Source organism: Protopterus annectens, chromosome 15.part0, assembly GCF_019279795.1.
Source record: "Protopterus annectens isolate FY-2018-M chromosome 15.part0, PAN1.0, whole genome shotgun sequence".
Lineage (NCBI taxonomy): Eukaryota > Metazoa > Chordata > Ceratodontiformes > Protopteridae > Protopterus > Protopterus annectens.
The window spans coordinates 225,405,467-225,420,487 of record NC_056749.1 but is presented as its reverse complement, the minus strand read 5'-3'; the positions used below and the strand labels follow the sequence as shown (position 1 = coordinate 225,420,487).

The 15,021-nt window shown below is 40.8% G+C and overlaps 1 protein-coding gene across 3 annotated transcripts in view; it reads right to left on the bottom strand.

Annotated features, from left to right (window-relative positions):
- The window catches only part of LOC122790153 (ligand of Numb protein X 2-like), a 702,162-nt gene that overhangs the window by 485,325 nt on the left and 201,816 nt on the right, over nucleotides 1–15,021 (bottom strand). The gene's annotated exons all lie outside the window — the stretch shown is intronic.

Here is a 15,021-nt window from a genome sequence, read left to right as displayed (position 1 = left end):
CCATAATTGTAATGCAAAGTCCCTTTGGTCTTCCATTAACAATCTGCTAAAATCTGGCAAATCCTTTTAACCGAATACATTTTTCTACCTGCCCAGCTATGACACAGCAGCCTCATTCAACTCGCATTTCATAAACACAGCAGCTGCACAGTCACTGCAGCACTCATCCCAACCTTCCAACCTATTTTTATTCCCCCTAAAAACAAACCATCTGTCCTCTACTCCAAGACCAGTATCCTCATTACTTGTCCATCTAGAAAGAAATAAACTGCTCTCAGCAATCTTTCTAGACCTCTCAAAAGCATTTAATACAGTCTGGTCATCCCAAACTAAATCTACACTCTCTTCTGCCTCAGTTTCTCCCCTTCTGCTACCTAACTGCACACAAGCAGTCAAATGGCAATCAGCCTTCTCTACAATCTTGCAAATCTCTACTGGTATACCACAAGGTTCCCTCCTTGGACCATAACTATTCAACTTGCTCATCAATATCATTGCAGTCTCCAGACCCCATGCTGCTTTCATCCAATATACTGATGCTGCTCTCATCTGCTCCTCTCTCACCACATTCTCACTACAGAATACCACCCAAGAAGCATTGTAGCCACAGAAACCCAGTTTGCTCACTCTGAATTGCTTCTTAATTCTAATGCAACTAAAGGGGGCGCCGGCACTTACTGGAGAAAAGCAAAGGAGCCAAGGTATTTGGAACAAATAATTAGAGAAGGAAAGGTAACATAATGGGAAGAGGCCAATAAGACATCTGGATTGCAGGCTAGTGATTATCAATCCCTTACAAGGAAGGCAGATTATAGACAAAGAGAAAGGGATAGGGGAATTCAAAAAGAAAGAACTGCACTCCACTAAGATATAGGATCTAAACTGCTTAGACATCGTAAGGCCTTGTTAAGTTTAATTCTGGTGGCTGCAAAAAATAGGATCTAGAAAATGGATATCAAAATCTTAATCAACTATACTTGAAGTAGTGAATACTGTAACTGAGATAAAAGAATAAGAACTAGGATCTTTAGAAAAGGGTAGGAGTAAATTACATAGCAAAAATGGAAATTGTGGGAACAGTGCATGCAGAAAAACATTTGGAGGTGGAATTAGGTTTAAGATAAAGGAGGAATTGAATAATTTATGTAACATTGCTTAGCTTATATTACATACAACAGATGTGAATTTTTATCTTTGTAAAGGTGAACGTGTGAATATGGCTTGATTACTTTTATGTAAATGTAAGTTTGCCTATGTGACAAGTGATACTTCATTACAGGGTTTTAAAAATCCTAACTAAAGTAATGTTCTACTCCAAGGTCTTACTCAAAAACAAATAACTTTATGAATCTAGAAATGATCTCAGAAATCAAATTACTAGGTGACCCTCTTGGCAACCACCTCAAATCTGATACTCGCATCCAATCTCTAGTACAAGAAATTCAATTCAAGTTAAGACTTCTTTATACAACTTCTAACTTTATACCTGTGCACGCTCGCAAAACCACTGCCTCATCCTACCTCCTTATCAAGCTTACTCATGCTTCTCCTATTGTCGCAAACATTAACTCATCATCAACACAAAATAGAACAATGCTATTACAAAATTGCCAAGTGCTAAAACTGGTGGTTTGGCAAAAAAATAATTGTTTCAAAAGCATTTACTAATGCTAATTCACACTTAATTACACTGGTCCCCAAAGTGGGCTACACACCCCCTCCTGCCATATTAACCGCCATATTAATACCAAATATATAGCATAACCTTTAACTCTTCTGAATGTAAATTAATCTATTGTATTGAATAACAACAATAAATATCTTCTTTGGACAATTCTAGCAGTAGCAAAAAAATATATTACAAGAAGATGGAAGTCATCCTTCATTCCAACCTTACAAGACTTCATGACTCTTTTGGTTGAAGTAGTGTCAATGGAAATAAAAGTTAAAGAATCAAGAATATACTCAAGAAAATGGACTAACAACCCTTGGACAAAAGTTCTCTCTTATTCAGTCATTGAATTCAGATATGTCTTCATCTAATTAGTCATATTGAAAGTATGAATGAATGATCCCCCATTAATATACCAAAACGTGCAAGCTGATTGGTCAGCATGCACGTTGTAACTCAGAGTTATAGTAATGGAAAAAGGTCCGGTCGCCCGGACTTTTTCCATTAGTATAATTTTTTTTGAACGCAAGATCTCCATTGCTTTTCACACACTGTCTCGCTATGTTAAACTCGTTTAACATAGCGAGACAGCTTTAAAAAAAGTAACTGAAATCTACCCATCTCCATTGCTTTTTTTTTTTTTTTTTTTAAAGGTGTCTCGCTATGTTAAATGGGTTTAACATAGCGAGACAGCTGTAAAAAAAAGCAGAGATTCTCAGTTGCTTTTTTAAAGCTGTCTCGCTATGTTAAACTCCTTTAACATAGCGAGACAGTTTGTAAAAAGCATCGGAGATCTTGTTTTCTCCGTAGCTTCCGCCCACACCTCTGATGTACTGCGTAAGCATATGCATGTGCAGTACATCAGAACTGCCGCAGAATACCAGACAGCTGTGGAAGGGCAGCAAGGAGGCATTATACAATGCCATTATTTAAGAAAAGTAATTTTTTTTTCTTAAATAATGTCATTGTATAATAGCAATAACCCACTTCTGGGTGTGGGTAATGCTGGATTTACCCAAGGTTGTCTTTGTTTGGCCATTCGGGCTTCGACCTCATGACCAAACCACACCAACCATAGGTAAATCCAGCATTACCCACACACAGGCATGGGTTATTGCTATATTGTACCCTACTTTACAGTTTATATAACTTGTTCCCTTTATTTTCCTTTTTTTTTTTTTTCCTTAGACACTGCTTGAGGCCTTGTAAAATTTGTACATAGTTTTATCATAATTTGGTGTTCAAATGACTGTTATTGAAAAACCAATAAAAAAAATAAAACAAAAAAAAATACAGCATAACTGGTTTACACTTCCATGCTTAGAAGATTCTTTAAATGTTAATTTACTTCTTCTTTCGACTGCTCCCGTTAGGGGTCGCCACAGCAGATCAACTATTTACATTTCTTCCTGTCCTCTGCATCTTGCTCTGTCACACCAACCACCTGCAAGTCCTCTCTCACCACATCCATAAACCTCATCCTAGGCCTCCCTCTTTTCCTGTTACCTGGCAGCTTCATCCTTAGCATCTTTTCCCCAATATACTCTGCATCCCTCCTCAGCACATGTCCAAACCAGCGTAAGCCTCTTGCAGACCTTCCCTTTCACTCTTACTGGTACTAGTCTGTCACAAATCACTCCTGACACTCTTCTCCATCCACTCCATCCTGCCTGTACTCTCTTCTTCACCTCTCTTCCACACTCACCATTACTCTGAACTGTTGATCCCAAGTACTTAAACTCATCCACCTTCACCACCTCTACTCCCTGCATCCTCACCATTCCTCTATCCTCCCTCTCATTCACACACATATATTCTGTCTTAGTCCTGCTGGCCTTCATTCCTCATCTCGCTAGAGCGCATCTCCACCTCTCCAGGGTCGTCTCCACCTGTTTACTACTCTCACTACAGATCACAATGTCATCTGCAAACATCATAGCCCACGGGGACTCCTGTCTGATCTTGTCTGTCAAACTGTCCATCAGCATTGCAAATAAAAAAAGGGTTCAGCGCTGATCCTTGATGTAATCCCACCTCCACCTTAAACGCATCTGTCACTCTCACTGCAGACCTTACCGCTGTCACACTACCGTCGTACATATCATGTACCACTCTTACATAGTTCCCGGACACTCCCGACTTCCTCATACAATACCACAACTCCTCTCTAGGCACCTTGTCATATGCTTTCTCTAAATCCATAAAGACACAATGCAGCTCCTTCTGACCTTCTCTGTACTTCTCCATCAACACTCTCAGAGCAAACATCGCATCTGTAGTACTCTTTCCTGGCATGAAACCATACTGCTGATCACTAATCATCACCTCCCTTCTTAACCTAGCTTCCACTACTCTTTTCCATAACTTCATGCAGTGACTGATCAGTTTAATCCCTCTGTAGTTACTACAGCTCTGCACATCACCCTTATTCTTAAAAATAGATACCAAAATACTTTCTCCATTCCTCTGGCATCCTCTCACTTTCCAAGATTTCATTAAACAATCTAGTTAAAAACTCCACTGCCATTTCACCTAAACACCTCCATGCTTCCACAGGTATGTCATCTGGACCAACAGCCTTTCCGTTCTTCATCCTCTTCACAGCTATCCTTACTTCCTCCTTGCTAATCCACTGCACTTCATGATTCACTATCCACACATCATCCAACCTTCTCTCCCTCTCATTCTCTTCATTCATCAACCCCTCAAAGTACTCTTTCTATCTGCTCAACACACTCTTCTCGCTTGTGAGCATGTTTCCCTCATTATCCTTTACCACCCTTACCTGATGCACATCTTTACTAGCTCGGTCCCTCTGTCTAGCCAATCGGTACAGGTCCTTTTCTCCCTCCTTAGTGTCCAACCTTTTATACAACTCTTCATACACCTTATCCTTAGCCTCCGCCACCTCTCTCTTTGCCATGCACCTCATCTCCTTATACTCGTCTACTTCCTTCATCTCTTTGACAATCCCACTTCTTCGCCAACCTCTTTCTCTGTATACTCTCTTGTACTTCTTCATTCTACCACCAGGTCTCCTTGTCCTCCTTCCTCTTTCCAGATGTCACACCAAGCACCTTTCTAGCCATCTCTCTTACTAGCTCTGCTGTAGTTACCCAGCTATTAGGTAACTCTTCACTGCTACCCAGTGTCTGTCTTAACTCTTCTCTGAACATCACCTCACAATTACCCTTTTTCAATTTCCACAATTTGATCATTGGTGCTGCCCTCACACTCATCCTCCTCTTCTTGATCACCAGTGTCATCCTACAAACCACCATCCCTATGCTGCCTAACTACACTTTCCCCTGTCACTTTACAGTCTCCAATCTCCTTCAGACTGGCCCTTCTACATAAGATATAATCCACCTGTGGGCATCTTCCTCCACTCTTGTATGTCACCCTATGCTCCTCCCTCTTGCTAAAATATGTATTCATCACAGCCATGTCCATCCTTTTTGCAAAATCCACTACCATCTGACCTTCTGCATTCCTTTGCTTAACACCATACCTACCCATCACTTCCTCATCCCTTCTGTTCCCTTCACCAACATGCCCATTGAAATCTGCTCCAATCACCAGTCTCTCACCAACAGTCATCACCACTTCAACTCGCTCCAAAATTTTTCTCTCTCATCCATCTCACACACATCTTGGGGAGCATATGCATTAACAACATTCATCATTACACCATCAATTTCCAGCTTCACAAACATCACTCTATCCGACACTCTTCACCTCCAAAACACTCTTGGCACACTGTTCCTTCAGGATAATGCCTACGACATTTCTCCTCCCATCCACACCATGATAAAACAATTTGAAACCACCTCCGATGCACCTAGTCTTGCTCCCCTTCCATCTGGTCTCACACACAATATACCAATCTTCCTTCAGTCCATCATATCAGCTAGCTCTCTCCCTATACCAAGTCATACTGCCAACATTCAAAGTTCCGACCCTCACTATCAGTGCCCTAGCCTTTACCCGCCTTAGGGCATGCCTTCCCCCTCTTCTCCTCCTTCGGCCAAGAGTAGACCAATTTCCACCAGCACCCTGTTGGCCAACAGTACTGGTGGCGGTCGTCGTTAACCCGGGCCTCGACCGATCCAATATGTATTTCTGTACTGTTGTCTACATGTATGATTTGGCAACATTTTATACCGGATGCCCTTCCTGATGCAACCCTCCCACATTTATCCAGGCTTGGTACCGGCACAAAGAAATGCACTGGCTTGTGCATCCCAGTGGCTGGGTAAAAGGGTAAAAACATTTTTTTTTTGTTACATAAAAGAGCATTCACATGCATCCTTCTGATTATGAACACTTTATATGTAAAATAAAACTTCAATTCACCACTTTAATTAGTGCATATGTGGCAATTTAAAATCAAGTTTATCTTCCATTATTAAAGCATAAAAGTAAGACATATAATCAGTATATTTTCTTTATTTAATGTTCTATCATGATTACTTTTTATTATGTGAGAATATTTTATTTAGAAGTATTTTGTATTCTAATTGAGCCTTCTAAATTTTTTAAATTTCTGAACCTTTTTGCCTCAGGCCTCTGCTGAAAAGGGATCTTGTATTGCCTAGTCATTTACTATCCTTGTTAGTAAATAAAAAGTTACACTTAATATAAAGTGACAAGCACAAAACAAGGATTGCAAACATCTGCTCAAAGTGGCACACACAGTATCTCACATGCCATTCCATTCAGAAAGAAAATAGCAAATAACCAAAAAAAAAAAAAAAAACACACAGAAGGTACTTTCAGGTTAAATGGAAAACCTTTGTAGAATTAGAATATGGCAGTAAGATCATTCTGCAGCTGTCAAATAACAGTCTCCAGCATTAATACATACTGGATTGCCTGTTACATACAATTAAACAGACTGAGCAAACTGTTGTTCATTTGGAAGACACAGTGTCATGACAAAGTCACCAAACAAAACAACCTTCAAATGAACACCAAAATAAATTAACCTAACAGCTATTTTTCAAAGACAGTCTAACAAATATAGACTAACTTAGACTAGAAATTTATGTTTTATAATGAGCTAATGAATTTTCACAAAAGTACAGTAGTGTTCACCATGTACACAATTTTATTTTGCTTTCTTATCTAGCATCATTCATCTGTTTTGCAGGAGGACTGGGGCACACCTCCTACACCCCATAGGTTTTGCATTTCAACTCAGAGGTTTAATATTCACAAGCTCACTGAATTAATGAATATTCATAAACTGAGACTTCTGGTCGACTGAAATCATATACATACATTCTGCATCTTAAGCAGGGTTGCCTTATAGTACCCTGATTAAAATAAAAATCGGTAATCTGTTATGTTTGCCACCTTTCATTGTGGCAAAAGCCAGACCAAAGGCACACTGCTCATACCGCCCATAATGCTGTCCATCCCCCCCTTTCCCTACCCACTACCCCTCCAATTTTGACATAAATGGGCACACTGGGGTTGGAGGAAAGTCTTACATTATCTGTCTTGGACTTATCACATTAGCAATACGTTTTGTAAAAATAGAAAGACCAAGGTGGATTTCTAGCAAATTCCAGCATTCTGTTTGTGTTACTAAAGAAAATACCAGAATTGCACAGTGTTTTCCAGACTACAAGACAATTACTCTTCTGGATAGTCCAAAATAAAAACACAGTCCTCAATCCTATAATCAGTGAACGGATGTTTAAGAAGTCAGAAAAGAGCTTTCATTCCCCGATTATATGCTTTATCCTGAGCAGGGCTGATATATAACTCAGTTAGGATAAAGGCAGTAATCAATGAACAAACATGGAGAAACACTAGAGCAGCCCAGGGAAACCAATCTCAGGTAAACCTAGGATTTTAAGAAAGTACAGTTGTAGATGTTAGAGTGTATTCACTGTTGCAGTCATCACATTTGGGTGATCCCTACTAGGGTAGCCCTCAGTCGGCCCGAATACCGGAGGCTTAATTATTTATGCGTCGGTTGTTGTCGCTTCAGGACTGACGTCAGGTCATCAGTAGTATAAAGTAAGGCAGCCGACACCATTACATCACTTTATCTGTCAGGAGCCCCCAAGTGGGAGCCAGAATATGGTGGAAAAAAGTACAGTTGTGTACACTTACCATAAATGTAGATGTTAGAGTGTATTCGCTGTTACAGTCATTACATTTGGGTAATCTGCTGGAAGGCTGCCCTCAGTCGGCCTGATTAACAAAGTCTTGGGTCCTGCATCAGTTGCTGTCCCTTCTTCCAGGACGTCAGGTTGTCAGGGGTATAAAACATGCAGCCGACACCATTACATCAGTTTTTCTTGCCCCAGATGTCAGGTGCCCCCCAAATGGGGAGCAAATAAAATTAAAAAACACAAAAAAAAATACCTCCAACGAAAAGCAAATACACCAAAAGGGCTTTTAAGCATAGTTAAAGAAAGTAGAGGTATAGCTAGAGAAAAGTAGGGGGCTGGAGAGAGGGTAACCAGGACTGCAACAGTGAATACACTCGAACATCTACATTTATGGTAAGTGTACACAACTGTACTATGTTCTTCGTGTTTCACTGTTGCAGTCATTACATTTGGCTAGATTCCCAAAGCTATGGTTGGGTGGAGGGAATTATACAGTATTAGGACCAGCAATAAGGCCCTGCAGGACAGCAGTGGCAAAGCCAGCTCTGGATTTAGAGAAAAGTGGCAAATGGTAATGTTTGGTTAAAGTATGTACCGAGCTCCATGTAGCAGCTTCTAGAAAGTCTCTGGTAGGAACACCTCTGAGAAAGGCTGTAGAGGTAGATGCAGCCCTGGTAGAATGACATCTGATCCCCTGGGGGATAGATTTACCATGGCACATGTAGCAGAAATGAATACAATGGCTTATCCATTTGGAAATAGTCTGCTTTGAAATAGCCTTTCCCTCTGCCCCTACAGCAAATGCCACCAGTAGTTGGTCAGATTTTCTTTGAGATTTTGTCCTGTTTAAGTAAAATCTAAGTTGTCTGTGCACATCCAATGAATGCAGAATCCGTTCCCCCTTGTTCTGTGGATTGGGAAAGAAAGTTGGCAAATGAATGGTCTGATTAAGAGCCAAACTGGATACCACCTTAGGCATGAAAGATGGATTGGTCCTGAGAGACACCCTGTCCGCATGAAAAATAATGAAAGGCTCCACTGCCATAAGAGCCTGTAATTTGGAAATCCTTCTAGCTGAAGTGACTGCTAAAAGGAAAGCTGTTTTCCAGGAGAGAAATTTTAAGTCTGCATGAGCAGCTGGCTCGAAAGGAGGGAGAGTGAGTTTTTCCAGTATAAAATTGAGGTCCCAGGCAGGGGTTGGAGCTCTCCTGGTTGGTCTTACGTTTTTGGCCCCTCTGAAATACTGCTTTAGCAGAGGATGAGAGAAGAGGGGAGGTTCTGTGTTGTAATGAGCTGAAATAGCTGAGGCATTGATTTTTATGGAAGAAAAGGCAGGCCCCTTGTGAAGCATCTCAGTTAAATATTGTAAAATCTGAGGAATATTGGGCACTGTTGTGCTTATCCCTTGTGATTGATTCCAGGCACAGAATCTTTTCCATTTGTCAGCATAAGATTTTCCAGTACTAGGCCTTCTTGCCTCCAAAATGACATGCATCACAGGTTTGCTGATGGATGCCAAGGGCGAATTTAGGAGATTAGCCATGCTGCAAGATTCAAAGTTTGGAGCTGTGTGCGCAGAATTTGGTTGTTCTGAGACAGTAAGGTGTCTGAGGCAGGTGACACATTGTGCAGAAGTGGGTACAAGTGTTGGCGAGGCCAGTCTGGAGCAATCAAAATAATTTTTGGCTTGTCCTGTTTGACTTTTAGTAGAACTTTGGAGAGCAGAGGCAGAGGGGAAAGGCATAGACTGAAAGGTTTTTCCAGCTGAATGATAAAGAGCATCCACTTTCCAAGCTTTTTTGTGATGAGTGCTTGTGCAGAATTTGTCCAACTGATGGATCTTTGTTCCTCACCCCAGAACTATGTCTGGGCTCCCCCCATTTGAGTGTCATGTTGAAAATCCATGGTTCCAGTTTCCATTCATGTGGGTCCAGGAGATTTCTGCTTAGTTTGTCTGCCAGAGTATTCAGCTTTCCTGGCAGGAATTGAGCTTGTAGTTGAATTTGATAGGTCAAGGCCATGTTCCACAATGCCATGGCTAGTCTGCAAAGGGGGTAGGAGTGTGTACCCCCCCCCACTTGTTTATGTACCACATAAGTGTGGTGGTGTCTGTCTATCATTAATTGTCCTGGATGAAGGTAGTCCTTGAAGGCTGTCAGTGCATTCTGTACAGCTATCATCTCTTTTTGATCGCTATGAAGGTGCATTTGATTTGGGCTCCATTTGCCCTGGATGCACATCCCAGCCAGATGAGCCCCCCCAAGCATAGTCTGATGCATCTGTAGTTAAGGTTTGGGCGGCAGGGGGTGGAGAGAATGGTAGTCCCTTGTTTTTGGTGACAGGCCTCTGCCCACCATAGGAAGTTGCAGGCAAAATATGATAGGAATCATTGTTTCCAGGCTGTGACAATGTTGACTCCATAAACTAAGTGCCACTGAAGTTTCCTCATATGCAGTCTTGCATATGGAATTAGAAGAATGCAGGAGGCCATGAACCCCAAGGCTTGCAGGATTTGTCTTGCAGATAGCAGGGTTTGTGTGGCCACCTGCTTAAAGTAAGTCACCAAATGAATTTGCTTTTCTGGAGTAAGGTAAGCCATCTGGGCAGTTGTATTCAAGCTCGCACCCAGGAATGTAATTTTTTGAGAGGGTACCAGTTGTGACTTCTTTTCATTGATGGTGTACCCAAGACAAGTTGGAACTTTTTTTTACAAACGCCAGATGCTTTTGAAGAATGTCCCTGTTTTCTGCCTGAATTAGACAATCATCCAGTTATGGATATATTTGAATATTTCTTTGCCTGCAAAACACAATTACTGGAGCCAGCCACTTTGTGAAGACCCTGGGCGCAGTAGATAAGCCAAAGGGCAGTGCAGAGAACTGGTAATGCAAATAGCCTTCTTTGAAGTGGAGGCATCTTCTGCAAGATTCCCTGATTGGGATATGCAGGTAAGCCTCTTAAGTCTAGTGTTACAACCATGCATCCTTGCCTAGCATAGGTAGTAACTGTTGAAGAGTCAGCATCTTGAATTTTGGAATGTCCAGAAATGTGTTTAGAGTAGATAAGTCCAGAATTAGACACCATGATTTGTCCTTTCTGGGTACCAGGAAAATTCTTGAATAGAAACCTTATCCCTTTTCCTCTTCTGGGACTGGTTGAATAGCTCCCATGTTCATGACAGACAGTACTTGCTTCTGGGCCTCTGCCCACTGAATTGGGGGCAGGTCTAGCCATACGTTTGGGATTGGCAACGTGTGGAAATGAAATCTGTATCCCTGGGATACTACATTTAAAACCCATTTGTCCTGGGTTATAAGTTGCCAGTTTCTTACATGAAGTGCCAGTTTTCCCCCCAAAGGGGCGGCTGAAAGGTAAGAGCTTGGTAAATGCAGAGGAAAGTCATCGAGACTGCTTACCATAGGGAGGTGCCTTGTTGTTTCCAGATTTGGAGGAGGCGGCACCCCATTGTTTTGTTCTAAAAGTCCCTTGTGACTGAAACCTGAAGCCTTTGGAATGTCTGGGTTTGACTTGAGGTGCTCTCGAAGGGACTGGAAAGGGCCAGTTCTTAGTAGGCCAGTGCCTACTAAATCTTGGAGGTTGCACTTGTAAGAAATCTTTCACAGTTTGCATAGATTTAGCTTTATCTTCCAAGCTTATTACCATAGAGACGGTCCAGCTGTAAAGGAGCATCCAACAATTTTGCTTTAACATGATCAGGCAGCGTTTGCTCTTTGAGCCATGCATGTCTTCTTAGCACAGAGCCTGTTATGGCAGCCCTGCAAGAGGCATCCAAAGAATCAAAACCACATTGCAAGGTATGTTTTCCAACTTGTTCAGCTGAATGCAATAAATCCTGTAAATCTTTATTTTCCACACAATCAGAAATTAACATAATTTTCTGTTTAAGCAGTCCCATGACATGCTGCTGGTATTTCAGCATATGACATTGACAGTTTACAGCCCTGATTGCAAAGGATGCAGAAGTGTAAACCTTCTTACCCAATCTATCTAGTGCCCTGGAATCTCTGTCAGAAGGGGTAGGATTTTTTTAGCAGTAGAGGCCTTAATGCCCTTGGGACCCTGAGAAATGGTTTCAGGATCTGCAATAGGATTTTTGAAGAGGAATTTGTGGGAGTCAGGAACCCTGTAGTATCTGTCTGGCTTACAAGGAGCCAGAGGCAGAGAATCAGGAGCCATACTAGATTCTGAAAAAACAACAATATCTAGGACAGGAGATATAGCCAAAGGCCTATGCTGAGGAAGAAGAAAATCCCCAAGTCTCTTTTTAGATTCAGAGAAATCCTAACTTTCCCAGTGGAAATGTTCCCGTAAAGTATGCAAAGTTTCCCTAAAAGAAAATTCCTTAGGGGGAGAAGCAGAAGGAATGGAATCTTCTGCATCAGAGTCCTCATAAGTAGGTATAGATAAATCCTGTTCATTAGAAGAGCCAGAATAAATAGAATCCGGTTCAGAAGGCTCATAATCCATGTCTTGCCTAGGCCTCTTAGAAGGGGGGAGGGGGGTTGGCTACCCCTGATCAGAGTAATTAAATCTTCAGCCATTTTGAGCATTTGTTTTTTAGGCACAGGCGTCAGTTTTGTAGACATAGAATTTGATTCTGGCCTTAGTTTTGAAGATGGCATCAGTCTAATATACAAATCTGTAGGTCTGAACACACCCTCAGAAGCCGGTGCCTGCACAGCGGCTCCGGACCCATCTAAGGTAGAGACATCCGCGGGTTCCATAATTGAAGCATCTCATGGCCAAGGGCGCCCACAGGCAGGTGCAAGGGGGTGCACTTGCACCCCCCTGGAATCGACTAGCTGGTAGTGGTAGATTAATCTTATTTTAATTTAAAAAAACATTTTTTTTAGGGCGTTCTTCTTTAAGAATGCCCTTAGTCACACAGACGCTTTTGCATCTGTGCGACTTGTGTTATGTCTTCATCTTTCGCACCCACGTGAAGTTTGAATTACAAAAGAAGACGTTTGGACTGGATTTCACGGACAAATTTACAAATGACAGGTAGGTGTGTGGCAACATAATACGTACTTTTCAGTAGTATACTGTATGTTTACAGAGATTCTTTGCTCAACATGCAACTTACATGGTTTTTAGTTGCGTTACTTACAGTAAGCCGGCAGAGTAGTATGCGGAAGCAGACCCACGTGTCATTTTGTTGGCACAGTAACTTAGAAATATACTATTAAATTGTTATTGATGGCAGAAATCATATTTAATGAAAAAGGTAGCAGGACACACTAATTTCTGTATCTTTGCAGGTGGACATGGTAACACACAGAAGCAGTTTTACAATAACGAACCAATTCACTTAAAATTAACACAAGCAGAAATGCAGGAGCTCAAAAGATTTTAGTCTGGTATATTTTAGACCAATCTTTGCCTGCTAAAAAAGGGTATTTAATGCACACTGGAAAATATTTAGTTTTTGTGTAGTTTATTTGCAATGAGTTAACACCTTATGAAAACTAACATGGCTCTACTTCATAGTCATTCAAAAATGTTTTAAAGTTCTTGTTCCCCCCTCCCCAACTTGAATCAAGATGAGTTTTCTAGTTCTTCTCCAAACATAGATACATCCTCGTAAGTGCCATAAATGCAGTTCTGCTAATTCTCCAAGTATATCTACAGATATTTCCCTATCAGATTGTTTCCAATACATTTCTGTCTAATATCCTCCAATAGTTCCTGATTTTTGCATGACAATAGAAGGAAGCTCTGTGGCTACCATCTCTCACAATGAGTCTCCTTATCTTTTACATTAGACCTCCCTACAGTAACTTTTTTCTACATAGCCCTACCTTTTTATAGGAATAGTGTGGGTGGTGGTCTCATTCAGGATAAATGCATAGGTTCTTCCTCATCCACACCACCCCATACCGGTCACTAGGAGCCACAGTATGACGCACACGCACACACAGACACACATTTGTGTATCTATGCACTCACTTTAGTCTATATATTTGTGTGTCTATGCACTCATTATAGTCTATGTATTTGTGTATGTATACTGACAATTATAAAAATGTGGCAGTATGCTGTTATGCTTGCCCATTACCAGTGCCAAGATTTGTACTTTACGTAACAGAAGATATGTAAGGAATGGCAACAGCATGTGCTGGAAGTCTCTGTCAGAGCCAGTGCTCGCAATTTGTGCTTCACAGCTGTCTTCACCATTGCAGAAGGTGCAGGCAGTGTTTACCATTACCTGATAGAACAATAGATAGTGGACAGATAGTGGGCCATTTGGGAGTGAAAAAGGGATATTGAAAGGAAACTAATCAACATGTGGAATCCAGGAGAGCGTAAGGTAAGTTTATTTCTGTGGACACAAAAATATGTGCAATATTAAAATTATTAGCTATAGGGACCTTTTAGTGCCCTGTAAGGATCATATTAGAGCGGTCTCATGCTTTATCAATCTGGTAGTAAGCCACATGTAATATGATGATTGTATATTATGTGCTGCAAAGAATTTTGGGTTTGAACTAGATGGTTGATGACCCTAATATGCAACCCTTTAACAAGATTTGGAACTCCTTAAAATGGGAACTGTTGGAACATCCCTCCTTATTTTGAAGTGATAATCTAGAATGAGTTGTATTGTATCTATGTTGAATACTTTATCCTTGTATATGGTATCTGTTCTTTTTCCTTCTACATTCATACTTGTGTTTTCCATTGCTGCAGATGTATTATTTAATCTGTGTTCTCAGACATTCACCATTAGCCATAAACTGATGAGAATTAAACCATTATAGAGGTAATTTTATCACTAATTTGATGGTTATGTCTCTATTACTTTAACAAATAACATAGTTCCTTCATTTTATTTCTTTTCAAAAATTTGCAGTCCAGTTTTTTTGTTTCCTGTACTGGAAGAAATTGGGTTCATCTGCTCTATTTCTGAACAGCATTAAACGATATGTAACGCAGTCCTTTTTTTTTACTACATACTTCAGCATTCTGAGATAATCTGGAATTGTTGAGCAAATATAGGTGACCACTTTTGCCATTTGCCCAAATAGCTAACTCTATAGTAATGGAGCACATCTTAATTGGTTGTGCTTTGACTGTTAACTACTGCAGGCAGCACTCTCATTCATTGACTTTAGTGACAGCATTTTAATAAAAGAAGTCTTAGTATCTCAATAGATTTGCTGGTGTGCATTATGCTGTTGCTAAGTTTCTAGGTCAGCC